Below are 13,979 nucleotides of genomic sequence, written 5' to 3'. Positions count from 1 at the left end.
CCTTCAAGGAGGAAATGTGTGTCAAATGCTTAGCACTGTGCTTGGTGCATTTTAAGTGTCCCATAAAGGTTGATTGTTATCATGGCTATCTATCTGCCTATGTATAAGGGAAACCTGGTTACTGCTGTGAGCTCTTCTCCCTGTTTTTCCAAAGCAGCTCCCTTTCTGCCTCCTCACGTTGGAGCTATGCTGGGGCTCAGCACCCAAGTGCTGTCCAGGAAGTGACCAAAGCTGAAACGCACCATATATAAACCCACGAGTCTTCTGAAAACGTTGGCTCGGCCAAGGGGATGTGCATGGTCAGGAGGCAAGACTGGGGAAACACATCCCTTCTTTCCAAGCCCAAGGGGATCATTGGTAGATGACTCTCTGGTTCAGTGGCCTTCTAATAGCCTGAGGGACTGAAGGGGAACAGGGCCAATTTCTTCAGCATTCATGGATTCCATCACTGAAAAACATCCATCACTCCAGACCATCTCTAGATACCAGACCGAATGTCTTGGTAGCCCATCCAACTTCTTCTAGATGCTTGCTTCAAATGTTGGCACAGGTTTTTCTCTAGGGTAACAGGAGTAGCAGAAGGCTCCATTTCCATGATGTTTCCTATCAGATATTTGGGAGAAAAGGGCTTTAAAAACCACAAATTTATTATCTTAAAGTTCTGTAGGTTACAAGTCCCACATGGCTCTCACTAGGCTAACGTCAAGGGGTTGGCAATGCTGCATTCCTCTCTAGAGGCTCTAGGGGATAATATGAGGTTTTTTTTTTTTTTTTTTTTTTGCTTTTTCTAGCTTCTAGTGTCTCCCCCACGTTTCTTGACTCCTGGACCCTCCCTCCATCTTCAAGTGCAGCAGTGTCTCTCATCCGACCCTTCCTCTGTAGTCACATCTCCTGCTGACTGTAGATTCTCTGCTTTTAAGGATTCATATGATTAGGTGAGGCCCACCTGGACGATCCAAGATACTCTCCCAGTCTCTAGGAACTTAACTTTAATTGTATCTTCAAAGCCCCTTTTGCCAGGTAAGGTGACATATTTCCAGGTTGCAGGGATTGGGATGTGGATATCTTTGGGGGCCATTATACTGTCTGCCACAGCCATCAAGATTAGGATTGTCTTTGAGTTATAAAATTATAAAATTATCTTTATGTGCATAGAAAGCTATATACCCCAATTTCAACTCTCATTTTCTCCAACTATGGCCGTGGTTTTTTTTTGTTAACTATTGATGGGTTTTTAGAGGATATTGTCAATTGATTTTGTACAGAATCCTCCTATCCTGACAGCTTCACATCTTCTATTAGGAGGAACATGCCATCTGACCTCCATGTAGTGTTGCTGAAGTTCACCAGGGACCCTTCGAAAATGCAAAGGTGAGGAGCTCCAGCCAGTTCTGGGGAGGACACTACATCATTAAGAAACAGCAAAGGGGTCTGGCCAGGGTAACCAGTTACTTCCAGGAATTATCTGGAATGAGTGCCTTGTAGGCAGACTCCTAGTGAAGGGCAAGTCCAAAAGGGGAAAGAAAAAAGCAAAATCTGCCTTGGCTCGTCCATTGCTATGGTAAATAGACATGGAGAAAAGGGACTGATAAGTGTCTGGCTAGAAAAGTAGGTAATTTTTTTACCTACTTTTGTAGGATCGCTCCTGAGACAGGTCTTTTGCAAGATCCGAAAGAGGGGATTTGTCCTCTAGATGCCCAAATGGCTCAGAAATATAAAATAGTTCATTTGCTGCCTTGGGTCAGAGTAGATTCCAGATTAAGGTATTCAGGTGTGGAAGGAGCAAGAAAGAAGGTAATCCCTGGACAGAAGTGGAAAATGGTGAGAAACAATAGTGAGGACTGAGATGGTATCAGAGAAGAGCAGAGTCTGAGGAGGAACTGACAGATCCCTAATGAGTCCTAGAAACCTCCTTCCTCTACTTTTGGAAGTTTGGACCAACAGGCTGGCTAAAATTCTGAGGATCATCCTCCCCATCCCTCCACCCCCATTTCTGAAAGAAACACTGACTTTCTCAAAAGTTGATTTCAATTACGAGCTGTACGATATCACACCAGCTGTCTGGCAAGCACATCTGTCACGACCCCAGACAACTGATGCTCCACGTTTTATGTACAACGGTCCTTCCATGTTAACCGTAGGCAAACCTCTTTCTAGAACCCACTTTAAATCTCATCACAATGAGTATAACCTTCAATTTTATTTTGAAGCTGCATTTGAGAAAGCAAAGAAAGGGCCTGTGACCATGTTCAGAAAGGACGGCTAGTATCCTGACCAGCAAAGATGATTAAACTATCATAACCGGGGGCATGTGGGTGACTCAGTTGGTTAAGTGTCTGACTTCGGCTCAGCTCATGATCCTTGCGATCCATAAGTTCGAGCCCCGTGTCGGGCTCTGTGCTGACATCCCAGAGCCTGGAGCCTGCTTCAGATTCTTTATCTCCCTCTCTCTCCTTGCCCCTCCCCTGATTGTGTGCTCTCTCCATCTCAAAAATAAATAAATAAACAAACAAAAAAGAACTATCGTAACCAGACACAGACACGGAGAGTAACATAGCTGGGACTCCAGTGGAGGAGCAAATATCCTCTGCCTCCAGACTGTCTGGAGGGCTTCCTCTCATGTCACTTATGAGAATGACCTGGAGCTCATCAGGAAAAAGTTAATTTGAGCATTTTTGAGGAGGTTGGAGAGTGTGCTATGTGTTTTCGAACTTCCCATCAAATATGGTTCATGTAAAAATACTTTAGAGTTGAAGCTACTGAGAAACTCAGCTACCTGGGGATGACATATTCCCTGGGAGCACTTGGGGCCAAGATTTCTCTGTTCCATGGGAAGTAGCCGTGAGCAGGGGGTTCACACAAGTGTGGCTATTGAAGCCAGCAGCATCTCATGACCCCTGAATGGCTCTCTGAAGTGTATCTGAAGATGTTCTCAGGTTACAGAGGCTTTGCCATGCATTAGAGGCTAAAAACCTGGGAGTTGACCTTGACTGACTCCTCTCCTCATTTCATTTTATTTTGCCTCATTTCATTGCATTCTATCTCATTCTGTCTCATTAATTGATTAATTAATTAATCCATCCAATGTTGAATGTTAACTGTACTGTGTGCCAGGTACTATTCTAGTGCTGGGGATATATTTAAAAAATAGCAAATCCCTCAATTTCTTATATCTTAGGGAGGGAATATAGACAATACACAAAACTCATAGGTAAGAAAGCGATAGTCTAGAAAGTGATAAATTCTATGAAGAAAAACATAAGAGAAAAGGGGAGTGCTCGGCTTCCCATTTTAAATAGGGTGATCAGGTAACCTCATTAAGAAAGTAATTTTTGAGCAAAAATTTAAGAGATGAAGAAGGGAGCAACTATCTTAGAGAAGAACATTCCAGAGAATAGTAATTGCAAAGGCCCCGAGGCAGGGCAACTCCTGGTATGTTGAGGAGAAGCAAAGCAGCCAGTATGGCTAGAGAGGGAGAGAAGAGAAAACGGTCAGAGATTTCAGGGGCAGGCTGCATTGGTACTCCTAGCCATTAGGAAGACCTAGGCCTCACCGTTTGGGACGCAGGGAGCCTTTGGAAGGTTTTGAAAGAAAAGAGGCGAACTCGTATGTTGACAGGGTTACTTTGGCTTCTGTATTGAGGAGGAAAGAGTAGAAGCAGAAAGACGAGTTAAGAGACTCTTGCAATCATCTAGGCAAACGTTAGGCATATAGACTAGGCTGATAGCAGTGGTCCGGGGGACGGAGATGTAGGAGGCAGTCACAACAGAACTGGTTACCTGTGTTGTGAGCAAAACACAGAGACATCAAGGATGACTCAAGGCATCTAGAAGGACGGGTTGCAGAGGAAGATGAAGAGTTCAGTCCGAGATGTGGTAACTTTAGGATGTCTATTAGATGTCCGTCCATGTACGGTTGTTAAGCAAGAGTTGGATTTACAAACTGGGGTTTGGGAACAGGATCTGGGCTGGGGATATTCATTTGGGAGTCACCAGCTTGCAGATGGTATTTAAGACCACGGGACCAGATGGGTTCACCAGGGGAGCAGGTGGACATAGACAGAGGAATGAGAGGGTGCAGCCCCAAGCTCTGGGGCCCTCCTATGTTGAAGGACAGAGAGATGTGGAGGAGAGAGCCAAGGAGCCTGAGAAGGAGGAGCCAGCGAGGCAGGAAGAAAAGTGGGAGGGTGCGATGTGCTTGAAGTCAAGGGCGGGAATCTTCCAAGGAGGAGTTGCTCAAGGACACCAAATGCACGGGCAGGGAGGCCCTGCTGCTAGAAGTTTCTTGAGCGGAAGTGGCTCTTTCTCCAAATGACCTCTCAGATCAACCCTGCTGCTCCACTGGTTGTCTCAGGCCCCACCCTCTTCCAACTTCCCTGGCCCTGCAATGGCTGGCACCCCTCAGCCAGCCCTGCCTCAGCCCAGACCACGCCTCACCTCACGGCGGCCATTCGTCCCGCGTGGCTCCTGAGCACCTGAGGGGTGTCCAGCCTGAAGTGAGATGCACGGCAAGCACACGCTGGAGGTTGAAGACTTCGAACAACAAAAGGGATGTAAAAACATCTCATTAATAATTGTTTATATTGATTCATGTTGAAATGGCAGGATTTGGGGATTTTTGAATTCAATAAGACATATTATTCAGGCCAAGTATACCTCGTTTAAGTTGCTTTACATTTTACAAATGTGGCTACTAGAAAATTTTAAATTACATTTGAGATTTGCGTTCGTGGCTTGCGGTATAGTTCTTCTTTTTAAATATATATATATATATTTTTTTTTTTTTTTGAGAAATAATTTTTATCATTTTTATTTTTGAGAAAGAGAGAGAGAGTGTGTGCAAGCAGGGGAGCAGCAGAGAGAGGGGGGACAGAGGATCTGAAGTGGGTTCTGTACTGGCAGCAGCAAACACCGTGTGGGGCTCGAACTCACGAACTTGCGTTATACTTCTAATAGATAGCACTGAGATACATACACCCTTTTCCACTCTGCACCCAAAGTAATCTTTTAAGAGGGCAACATCCTCCATGTCAGTGTCATGAGTATTCCCTTCAATAACTTCCTGCTGCTTCAAAACACCTCATCTTTAGCCCGAGCCCTGAGAGCTGGGCCTGCTGTCAGCCTCGGCTCCAGAACCTGTCTTCTTTCTTGTCTGTGCTCAGGGCAGGCCGGCCACATTCCTTCCCACCTGGGCTCTGCTCTGCTGCAGCTCTCTGGCTGGAGCCCTCTTCTTCAGCGTCTTTGCATTGTTCATACGTCTTCCAGATTCAACTTCTGTCACCTCCTTAGGGAATCTTTCCATGGTCTTCAAACCGGGTTAGGCGCCCCACTTGTAATCTGACCGCCTCCTGAACTCTTTCTTGATAGCACTTGTCTGACCTGCCCATCGCTGCATTTATAATCAGTTTTGCTCTTTCTCCAGGAGGCTGCAGGCTCCAGAGACTCAGCCGCATTGTTCATTAGTATCCTTTGCACCCAAAACAAGAGACAGAAAGCGGAGTTTAATGTTTCACGTTACGTTGTTACATTATATTCTTATGTTGAAATTAATAGTGCTCTTTTCCTCTTAAATCGTTATATCAAACCTGATGTGGTGCTGCAGAGTTTAAGAAATACTCCTTTTTTTTTTTTTTAAAGACTTTAATTTTTTAGAGCACAAACTTTAGGCTCACAGCAAAATTATGGGCAAGGTACACAGATTTCCCCTGTTCCCACACAAGAATAGCCTCCCTCATTATCAACAGCCTCCACCAGAGCAGTTCATTTGTTACAATTGCTCCATCTAGTCACCCCTCCCCTTCTCCAGATCCTTGGCAACCACTGACCTTTCTACTGTTTCCATAGTTTTGCCTTTTCCAAAATGCCATACATTTGGAACCATACAGAATTTAGCCTTTTTAGTTTGGCTTCTCTCACTTGGCAATATGCCTATAAGTTTTCTCCATGTCTTTTCATGGCTTGAGAGCCATTTCCTTTTAGCACTGAATAATATTCCATTGTTTGGATGTACCACAGCTTGTTTATCCATTCACCTACTTGGTATTCACCTACAAGGACATCTTGGTTGATTTCAAGTTTTGGCAATTAAGTAAAGCTGCTATAAGAAACGTCTGTGCGCAGGCTTGTGTGCATATAAGGTTTTAACTACTTTGTGTAAATTTAAAAGATCTTTCGAAGTTGAAGAGAATTGTTTGCTGGTTTGTTTTGTGGGGTGGTTTTTGTAATTTTTTTCCTTGCTCTCTTAAAAACTAAAACATTCTTCGCATAGAGAGAAATGCTCTGATATCAAGTGTATGATTCTCTGTCTTTTGGCAAATCAATACGTTCATATAATCAACATTCCAATCAAGGTATTGAAGATTTCCATCACTCTTGGGGCACCTGGGTGGCTCAGTCGGTTAAACGTCCGACTTTGGCTCAGGTCATGATTTCACGGTTCATGAGTTTGAGCCCCATGTTGGGCTCTGTGCTGATCTCAGAGCCTGAAGCCTGCTTTGGATTCTGTGTGTGTCTCTCTCCCCCGCTCCCGCTTGTGTTCTGTCTCTCTCTGTCAAAAATAAATAAACATAAAATAATTAAAAAGACTTCCATCACTCTCAAGAAGTTCTCTTTACGTCGTATAGGCAATTCCTGCCCTCAAACACAATCACTCCCCGATTTATACCATCATGGATTAGTTTTGCCTCCTTATAAATAGATTTATATAAATAGAATCAGACAGTATGCACTTGGTTGTATCTGGCTTCTTTCGCCCAGCATCTTGTTTCTGAGATTCGTTCATGTTGCTGCTGAATCAATAGTTTGTACCTTTTTATTGCTGAGTAACTGCCTTGATATATTATGATTTTTCTGCTTACCTCCTGATAGATATTTTTGGAGTGCTTGTAGTTTGGGGCAATTATGAATAAAGTTACCAGAAATATTTGTGTCTGAGTCTTTTGCATACATGTTATCATTTTCATAGTAAAAATATTTAAGTGTGGGATGACTGGCTCATGTAGAAGTGTGTGTTTAAGTTTTCAAAAAGTTGTCAAGCCAATTTATGAGAACTTCAGTTTTCCACATCCTCATTAACATTTAGTTTTATTAATTTTCAGTCTTCTTAATCTCAGCCATTCTGGTGAGTATGAAGTGATATCTCATTGTGGTTTTAATTTGTATTTCTTTGATGACTAATGACGTTGAGCATTTTTTCATGTGCTTGGATAGCCATTCATAAATTTTCTTTTGTAAAGTCTCTATTCAAATATTTTTCCTGTTTTAAAACTGGGTTGTCTTGTTCATGTTGAGTTGTAAAAGTTGGGTTTTTTTTTTTTAATATTCTAGTTAAAGTACTTTGTTTCAGGTATATATTTTATAAATATTTTTCTCCCTATCTGTGACTCAACTTTTTATTTTCTCAAATGTGTCTTTTAAAGAACAGAACATATATTGATTTTGAAGTCCATTTTATCCATTTTTTTCATTTACAGTGGGCACCGTTTGAGTCCTAAGGAATCTTTGCCTACCTCAGAGTCTCAAAGATTTTTTCCTATATTTTCTTCTAGATGTTTTATGGACTTTACATTTAGGTCTTGACTCAATTTGAATTGATGTCTGTAATGGTGTGAGTGATTGAGGTTTGGTTTAGTGTTTTTGTTTTGTTTTGTTTTTGCCCCTAGGTAAATACCCAGTTGTCCCCGTACCATTTATTATAAAAACGATTTCTTACCCCACTGAATTAGGTTGATACCTTTGTGGGGGTGGGGTGGGGGGGGGGAGGAGTTTCTGGACTCTCTATTCTGTTCCATTTACCTATATACCTGTCCTAAAGCCAGTATCACATTCTTTTGATTTCTATAGCCTTAAAGTAAGTTTTGATTTCAGGTAGTATAGGTCCTGCAACATTATTCTTGTTTTCAAAATGGTTTTGACAGTTTTAGGCCCTTTACCTTTCCATACAAAATTTAAAATAAAACTCAATCTTAACAATAAAAGCCTGTGGGAATTTTGATTGGGGGTGTATTAACTCTATTGATCAATTTGGAAGGAATTGACATCTTAATGATATTAAATGTTCCAATTCATCAACATGGTATCTCTTTCTGCTTATTTAGGTCTTTAATTTCTCTCAACAATGTTTGGCAGTTTCCAAACTCTTAAGGTTTTTTTTAATGTTTTTTGTGCTATTTTAAACATCTAAATTTTTCATTTTCCAACTTTTGTTTACCAGAATATTTTTAAAAATTAGTTTTTGAATGGTTGACCTTGCTACTTTGTGACTTTGCTAAATTCACTTATTCTAGGAAATTTTTTGCAGATTTCTTAAGATTATCTATAAAGACAACTGTGTTGTCTTTGAATATCATTTTGCTCATTCCTTTTCAGTTTCCGTGGTATATATTTCTTTTTATTGCCGCATCACACTGGCCAGGACCTCTACTAATGTGTTGAAAGGCTGTGGACACTCTTTATGTTCTCGATCATAAGGAGAACAAGCTCTAGATTTCTCCATTAGGTACTGTGTAAGCTTTATCAAAATAGAAGTTCCCTTATTTTCTCAGTTTTCAGATTTTTTATAATGAATAGGTGTTCAAATTTTAACAATGCTTTTTCTTTATTTGTTGCCATAATCATGTATTTTTCTCCTTTAGTTTATTAATATGGTGGAGTTTTTGATGTACTTTTGAATGTTGAACTAACTGTATATTGATCATAAACCAATAAAGGGATAAAAAAGGAGAAACCCCCCTTTAATTTATTGCTCAATTCTATTTTCTAATCTTTTGTTGTATACATGCTTGCATTTAGGTTCATGAAGATTATTGATCTGCAATTTTCTTTTCATATAATGTCCTTATTACATTTTTAAAAGAAGTTTATTTATTTTGAGAAAGACAGAGATAGCACAAGCAGCGAAGGGGCAGAGAGAGAGGGAGAGAGAGAGAATCCCAAGCAGGCTCAGCACTGCCAGTGCACAGCCAGACGCAGGGCTTGAACCCATGAAACTGAGAGAACCTATGAAACTGTGAAACTTGAGCTGAAACCAGGAGTCGGACACTTAACCGACGGAGCCACCCAGGCGCCCCTGTTATTAGATGTTTGTATCAAGATTATAGAGGTTTCATCTAATGAACTGGGAAGTGTTCCTTCCTATTTTCTGGTGGAAAGCTATAGCTTTACAGAGATGAGAAACAGAGACTGCAGAGGGGGCTAGAATGTGTGGGACGATGTGCACAGGGGGGTCCCCTTGGGCCCTGGCCAGGGAGCCCTGGGGGGTGCAGGGTGCAGCGTGCAGGGTGTGGTTCATGAGGCCTGAAGAGGGCAACGCTCAGGGGGCTGAGGACTGAGTGGAGATTTCAAAGACTGGACAGGCCAGGACACCTAGGAGTTTGGGCCTAGTCTGACCAGAGCAAACTTGCTGAGAACCACAAGTAATGAACTGAGAATGAAAAGTCTGCCTCTTAAAAGAAAGAATCATGCCCTGGGGGAAGGGTTCTGCCTTGAAACAAAGTACAAACTGATACAGATGAGTCCATTTCCTAAACTTGGTTGTTTTCCTAGATGCCTCTTCTTCCTCTGCCCCAATAATACTAATAAGAGCCAATCTGTGGGCTGCTTACTATGTGCCAGGGAGGCTGCTCTAAGTGTTTTACTTTCGTTGATTCAATTTATCATCTCAGCAGCCTTGTGAGGCAGGTAGTTAAAGGTGCAGACATTAAAATACTAGGAGATGGTGCAACTTGCCCAGCACTACACAGTTAGTAAGGAGCAGAGCTGGGCCTTGAACTCGTGGGAGCTGACTCCAACATCCACATTCTTCACCACAGTTGTAGACTGAAATATCCCAAGTGTCCATTCCTCATCTCTTCACGTCCTGTCACCACAGCCTTGGTTCAGACTCTCCTCATCCCTTGTCTAGGTGTTTATCATCTTCCTATAGATTTCCTTGCCTCTATATTTTATCAGAGACACGTTGTCTCAACTGCAAACCTGATCATACAAAATCTTTTTCTTCCTGCTCAAAATCCATTAATGATGGCACTTAAGGTCTGTTATGATCTGGTGTCCACCTTTCCAGCGAGCATTTTCTCCTTCCTCTTTCTTTCTCTCCCTCATTCTTCCCACCCCCAACCCAGCCTTATTGAGGTATAACTGACAAATAAAATTAAAACACAATATATAATAGTAATATATTGGAAAGGATGCCCACAATCCTAAAATAAATGAATTCACCCATCACCTCGCGTATCTCCCTCTTACATTCTACTCCCGTTGCAAATTTCAATTATACAACACAGGATTAACCATAATCACCGTATTATATACATTAGACCCTCAGACTTTATTCATCTTATGACTGAAAGTTTGTACCCTTTCATGAGCTCTCCCCCTCCCCCCCACCCCCCAGGTCAGCAACCACCATTCTATTCTGTTTCTATGAGTTCTACTTTTCTCTCTCTGGCCACCTCACCTCCTCTCTCAAGCCTGTCCAGACTCCCGCCAGGCACACTTAAGCCTTCCTTCCTGCACAGGCAGTGAGCACGCCTCCCATGAGCCCCAGCATAGGGCCTGGCCGGTCTCTGGTCCCTGGCTAGCTCACTGCTGGGTCCGGGTCACGTTTCACTTATTCCTGGCACGTGCTGGGCACATAGTAGGCACACGAGAAATGCTCCTTGTGATGTGGTACACAGCAAACTCCCAGCAGCAGCTGAATGATGTTATATTGTCCTTCCCTCATGTGGGTGGAAGTGAGGGTGAAGAATGTCTTCAGAAGCCTGAATGCACCAGGGAAGGGGAGGGGGTTGTGAGATGCAGAATGTGTTTTGGTTTCACAGCGTTCCGGTGGCTGGCCTTGCTTTATTAGCAGCAGGCCAGCATTCTCCCAAGAACGAGAGATTTTTCTTCCTTGTTTTTGGACAAAGCTGAGATCCCACTTAAGTGTTTCATTGTTCTCTGCCTGCCTCCTTAGCCTAATTTCTTTTCTTGAAATTGTCTTTGTGAAGGGAGCTCTCTCAAGACCCAAGCGATTACAAAGAGCTGGGTAGTACTTCCTTGCAGGGCGGCGGGGGGTAGGTCCTTGGCCCTGCTGTGTTCTAGCAGAGGAGCAGGGGCCCCGCACACTATGCCTATGTCCTTCCTCTTGCCCAGAGCATACACGCCAACAGGAAGGGGGCTCTGTTACCGGAGGTGCAGCCGAGTGGCTGGCCCCCCTTCCCGCTTGAACTTGTCAGAAAATTGTGTCATGGCATAACTTTTGTTCTTGTTATTTAAAAGTTTTTCCTCCTGGGGCGCCTGGGTGGCGCAGTCGGTTAAGCGTCCGACTTCAGCCAGGTCACGATCTTGCGGTCCGTGAGTTCGAGCCCCGCATCAGGCTCTGGGCTGATGTCTCGGAGCCTGGAGCCTGTTTCCGATTCTGTGTCTCCCTCTCTCTCTGCCCCTCCCCCGTTCATGCTCTGTCTCTCTTTGTCCCCAAAATAAATAAAAACGTTGAAAAAAAAATTTTAAAGTTTTTCCTCCTTAGGGGTGCCTGGGTGGCTCAGTCAGTTAAGCATCCGGCTTCGGCTCAGGTCATGATCTCAAGGCCCATGAGGCCTGTGTCAGGCCCTGTGCTGACAGCTCAGAGCCGGGAGCCTGCTTCAGATTCTCTGTCTCCCTCTCTCTGTCCCTCCCTGCTCAGGCTCTGTCTCTTTCTCAAAAATAAATAAACATTAAAAAAAATAAAGTTTTTCTGCTTTAAAGAAATTTTACTAAGTGCTGAGCAGGTAATTGACTAACATGCAGCTTTGGGGAGATGGGAGAGTGTCCATAGACCCTGATGACCCACGTGGGGGCAGGAGCCTTAGCCAGGGCTTACCCGGACCGATTTCACTAAAGCTTGGCTGTCATGGACAGGGCAGTCATGGACTCAGAGGGAAGCTGCCCTGTCAGTTGGCCCCATCAGTTAGCTCCAGATCTCCCCAGCCTGGGTCGGGTACACCATTACACCCCCTCTCACATGCTGTATTTTTTCTTCACGGCACTACCAGAGTTTGCAACACATATTTGAAGGATTCTCTTATCAATGATTTCCTCCTCCAGTGGACCATGAGAGCCACAAAGGAAGAATGTGTCTGCTGTATCCAGACCCCAGTCCAATGTCTGGCACCTAATACTTGAATGAATGTATGAATGTATGAATGAATGTTGAATGAATGAATGTTTTCGAGCAGCCTCTGCAGCTTGGAAGAGGAAGAGTTTTATAACATTCTTTTATCATGATATATTGGCCCTCATTCACCAGCAAGACGCTGACGGAGACAAGGCCTCTTCTGACCTGCTGGTCCAGCAGTGGAGGTGGTTGGGATTGATACATCCACAGTCTAAGCCAGTGTCCCCATCTTTGCTGTGGACTGTACCAGGCACTATGGTAGGGACTTGTTTCAGAGCTGAATTTTGTTCCCTCAACATTCATAGGTTGAAGCCTAACCCTCGATGTGACTGTATTTAGCGATAGGGCCTTTAAAGAGGTAATTAACATTAAATGAGGTCACATGGCCTAACGCAGTTAAAGGAGGTCCTAACCTAACAAGACTGGAAAGGCCATGGGAAGATACAGTGAGAAGGTGGCCACCTACAAGGCGAGGAGATTGACTTCAGGAGAAACTAATCCTGCTGACACCTTAGCCTTGGACTGCCCACCTCCAGGACTATGAGAAAATAAAGTTCTGTTGTCAAAGCGACCTAGTCTGTGGCTACATTTGTTAATGTAGCCCTAGAAAATGAATACAGGGCTTCCCTGTAAAAATGAATGAGAGGTACACAAAGGTGAGGGAGAGAATCATTGCTTCTGTGGGGTCTGGAAGACTGAGGAGGAGGTGGTTATAAAATCATGGCTATAACATAGTAGAGTAGTTTGAGGAAGAAGCGGGGGGGACTCTTAATTAACTCTTACCAATGGAGAAGGCACTGGCTTAAACCCGCCTAGCAAACTATACTAAGCAACTGTTGCTTACCATACTTTTCTTGGTTACCTTCCCATAACTCCTCCCCTCCCCTCCCCAGAAGCCCCCAATCTCTCTTCCTTTATCTGGCATCTTGTCCATACCTTGTCACCCTTTGGGGTGATGTATAAGCTCCCAAATTCTAATTTCTTTAACGTTTATTTATTTTTGAGAGAGACAGACAGAGCATTGGGGGGATAAACTATCATAGTGGGGGGAGAGGCAGAGAGAGAGGGAAACACAAAATCTGAGACAGGCTCCAGGCTTTGAGCTGTCTGCCCAGAGTCTGACACGGGGCTCCATCCCACAAACCATGAGATCATGACCTGAGCTGAAGTCGGACGCTTAACCTGCTGAGCCACCTAGGCTCCAAGCCCCCAAAGTCTAAATGCTTCCTTGAGCCACATTTTTCTTTGTGAACTCCTGTGCATATATACATAATTAAATAATTTTCTCTTTTGTTAATCTGTCTTTTATCAGTTTGCTTTGTGGGTCCCAGCCAATGAATCGACAAAGGTAGAGGAAAAGGAAAAGTTTTCTTCCTCCCTACAGCTTTGGCAGCCATGAAGGACAGCTGGGACACTTTACTCACTCCAGAGGCTGCAGCTAAAGTCTTGGAATGTCTGACAAAGGGTAGAAACTCTTACTAAGTCAGCCTCACAGGTCTCGGCCTACAGAGTCCAATGGACAGAGGGCAGTTAAGAGCCTCTTTGTCTTGCCCTTGCCAAATTTAGATTAACAAGAGAAAAACATTGATAAGGATTCACTATCTGCATTATAACTCTTGTGAATTTGGTTTTGAGTACTTATCCATTATTGGTCCTTTCCTTCCCAGGGATGGTCACTGCTTTCCTGTTTGTCTTGTTTCACATCCTGAGAGTTTGGGTTGGCTCCTTACCTGGATGGGCACAGGTTGGTAGGCCAGTGTCTGTAGGTGGCCAACCGTCACGTTGGGGGCCCCACAATTTTGTTGACAGCCAGACAGAAATATGGGTTGTACCCCATTGTGGGTGACTTC

Source organism: Herpailurus yagouaroundi, unplaced genomic scaffold, assembly GCF_014898765.1.
Source record: "Herpailurus yagouaroundi ecotype Mexico unplaced genomic scaffold, PumYag 139, whole genome shotgun sequence".
In the NCBI taxonomy this organism is placed as follows: Eukaryota; Metazoa; Chordata; class Mammalia; order Carnivora; family Felidae; genus Herpailurus; species Herpailurus yagouaroundi.
The sequence above is the reverse complement of the archived record's forward strand: the minus strand, read 5'-3'. Positions refer to the sequence as shown.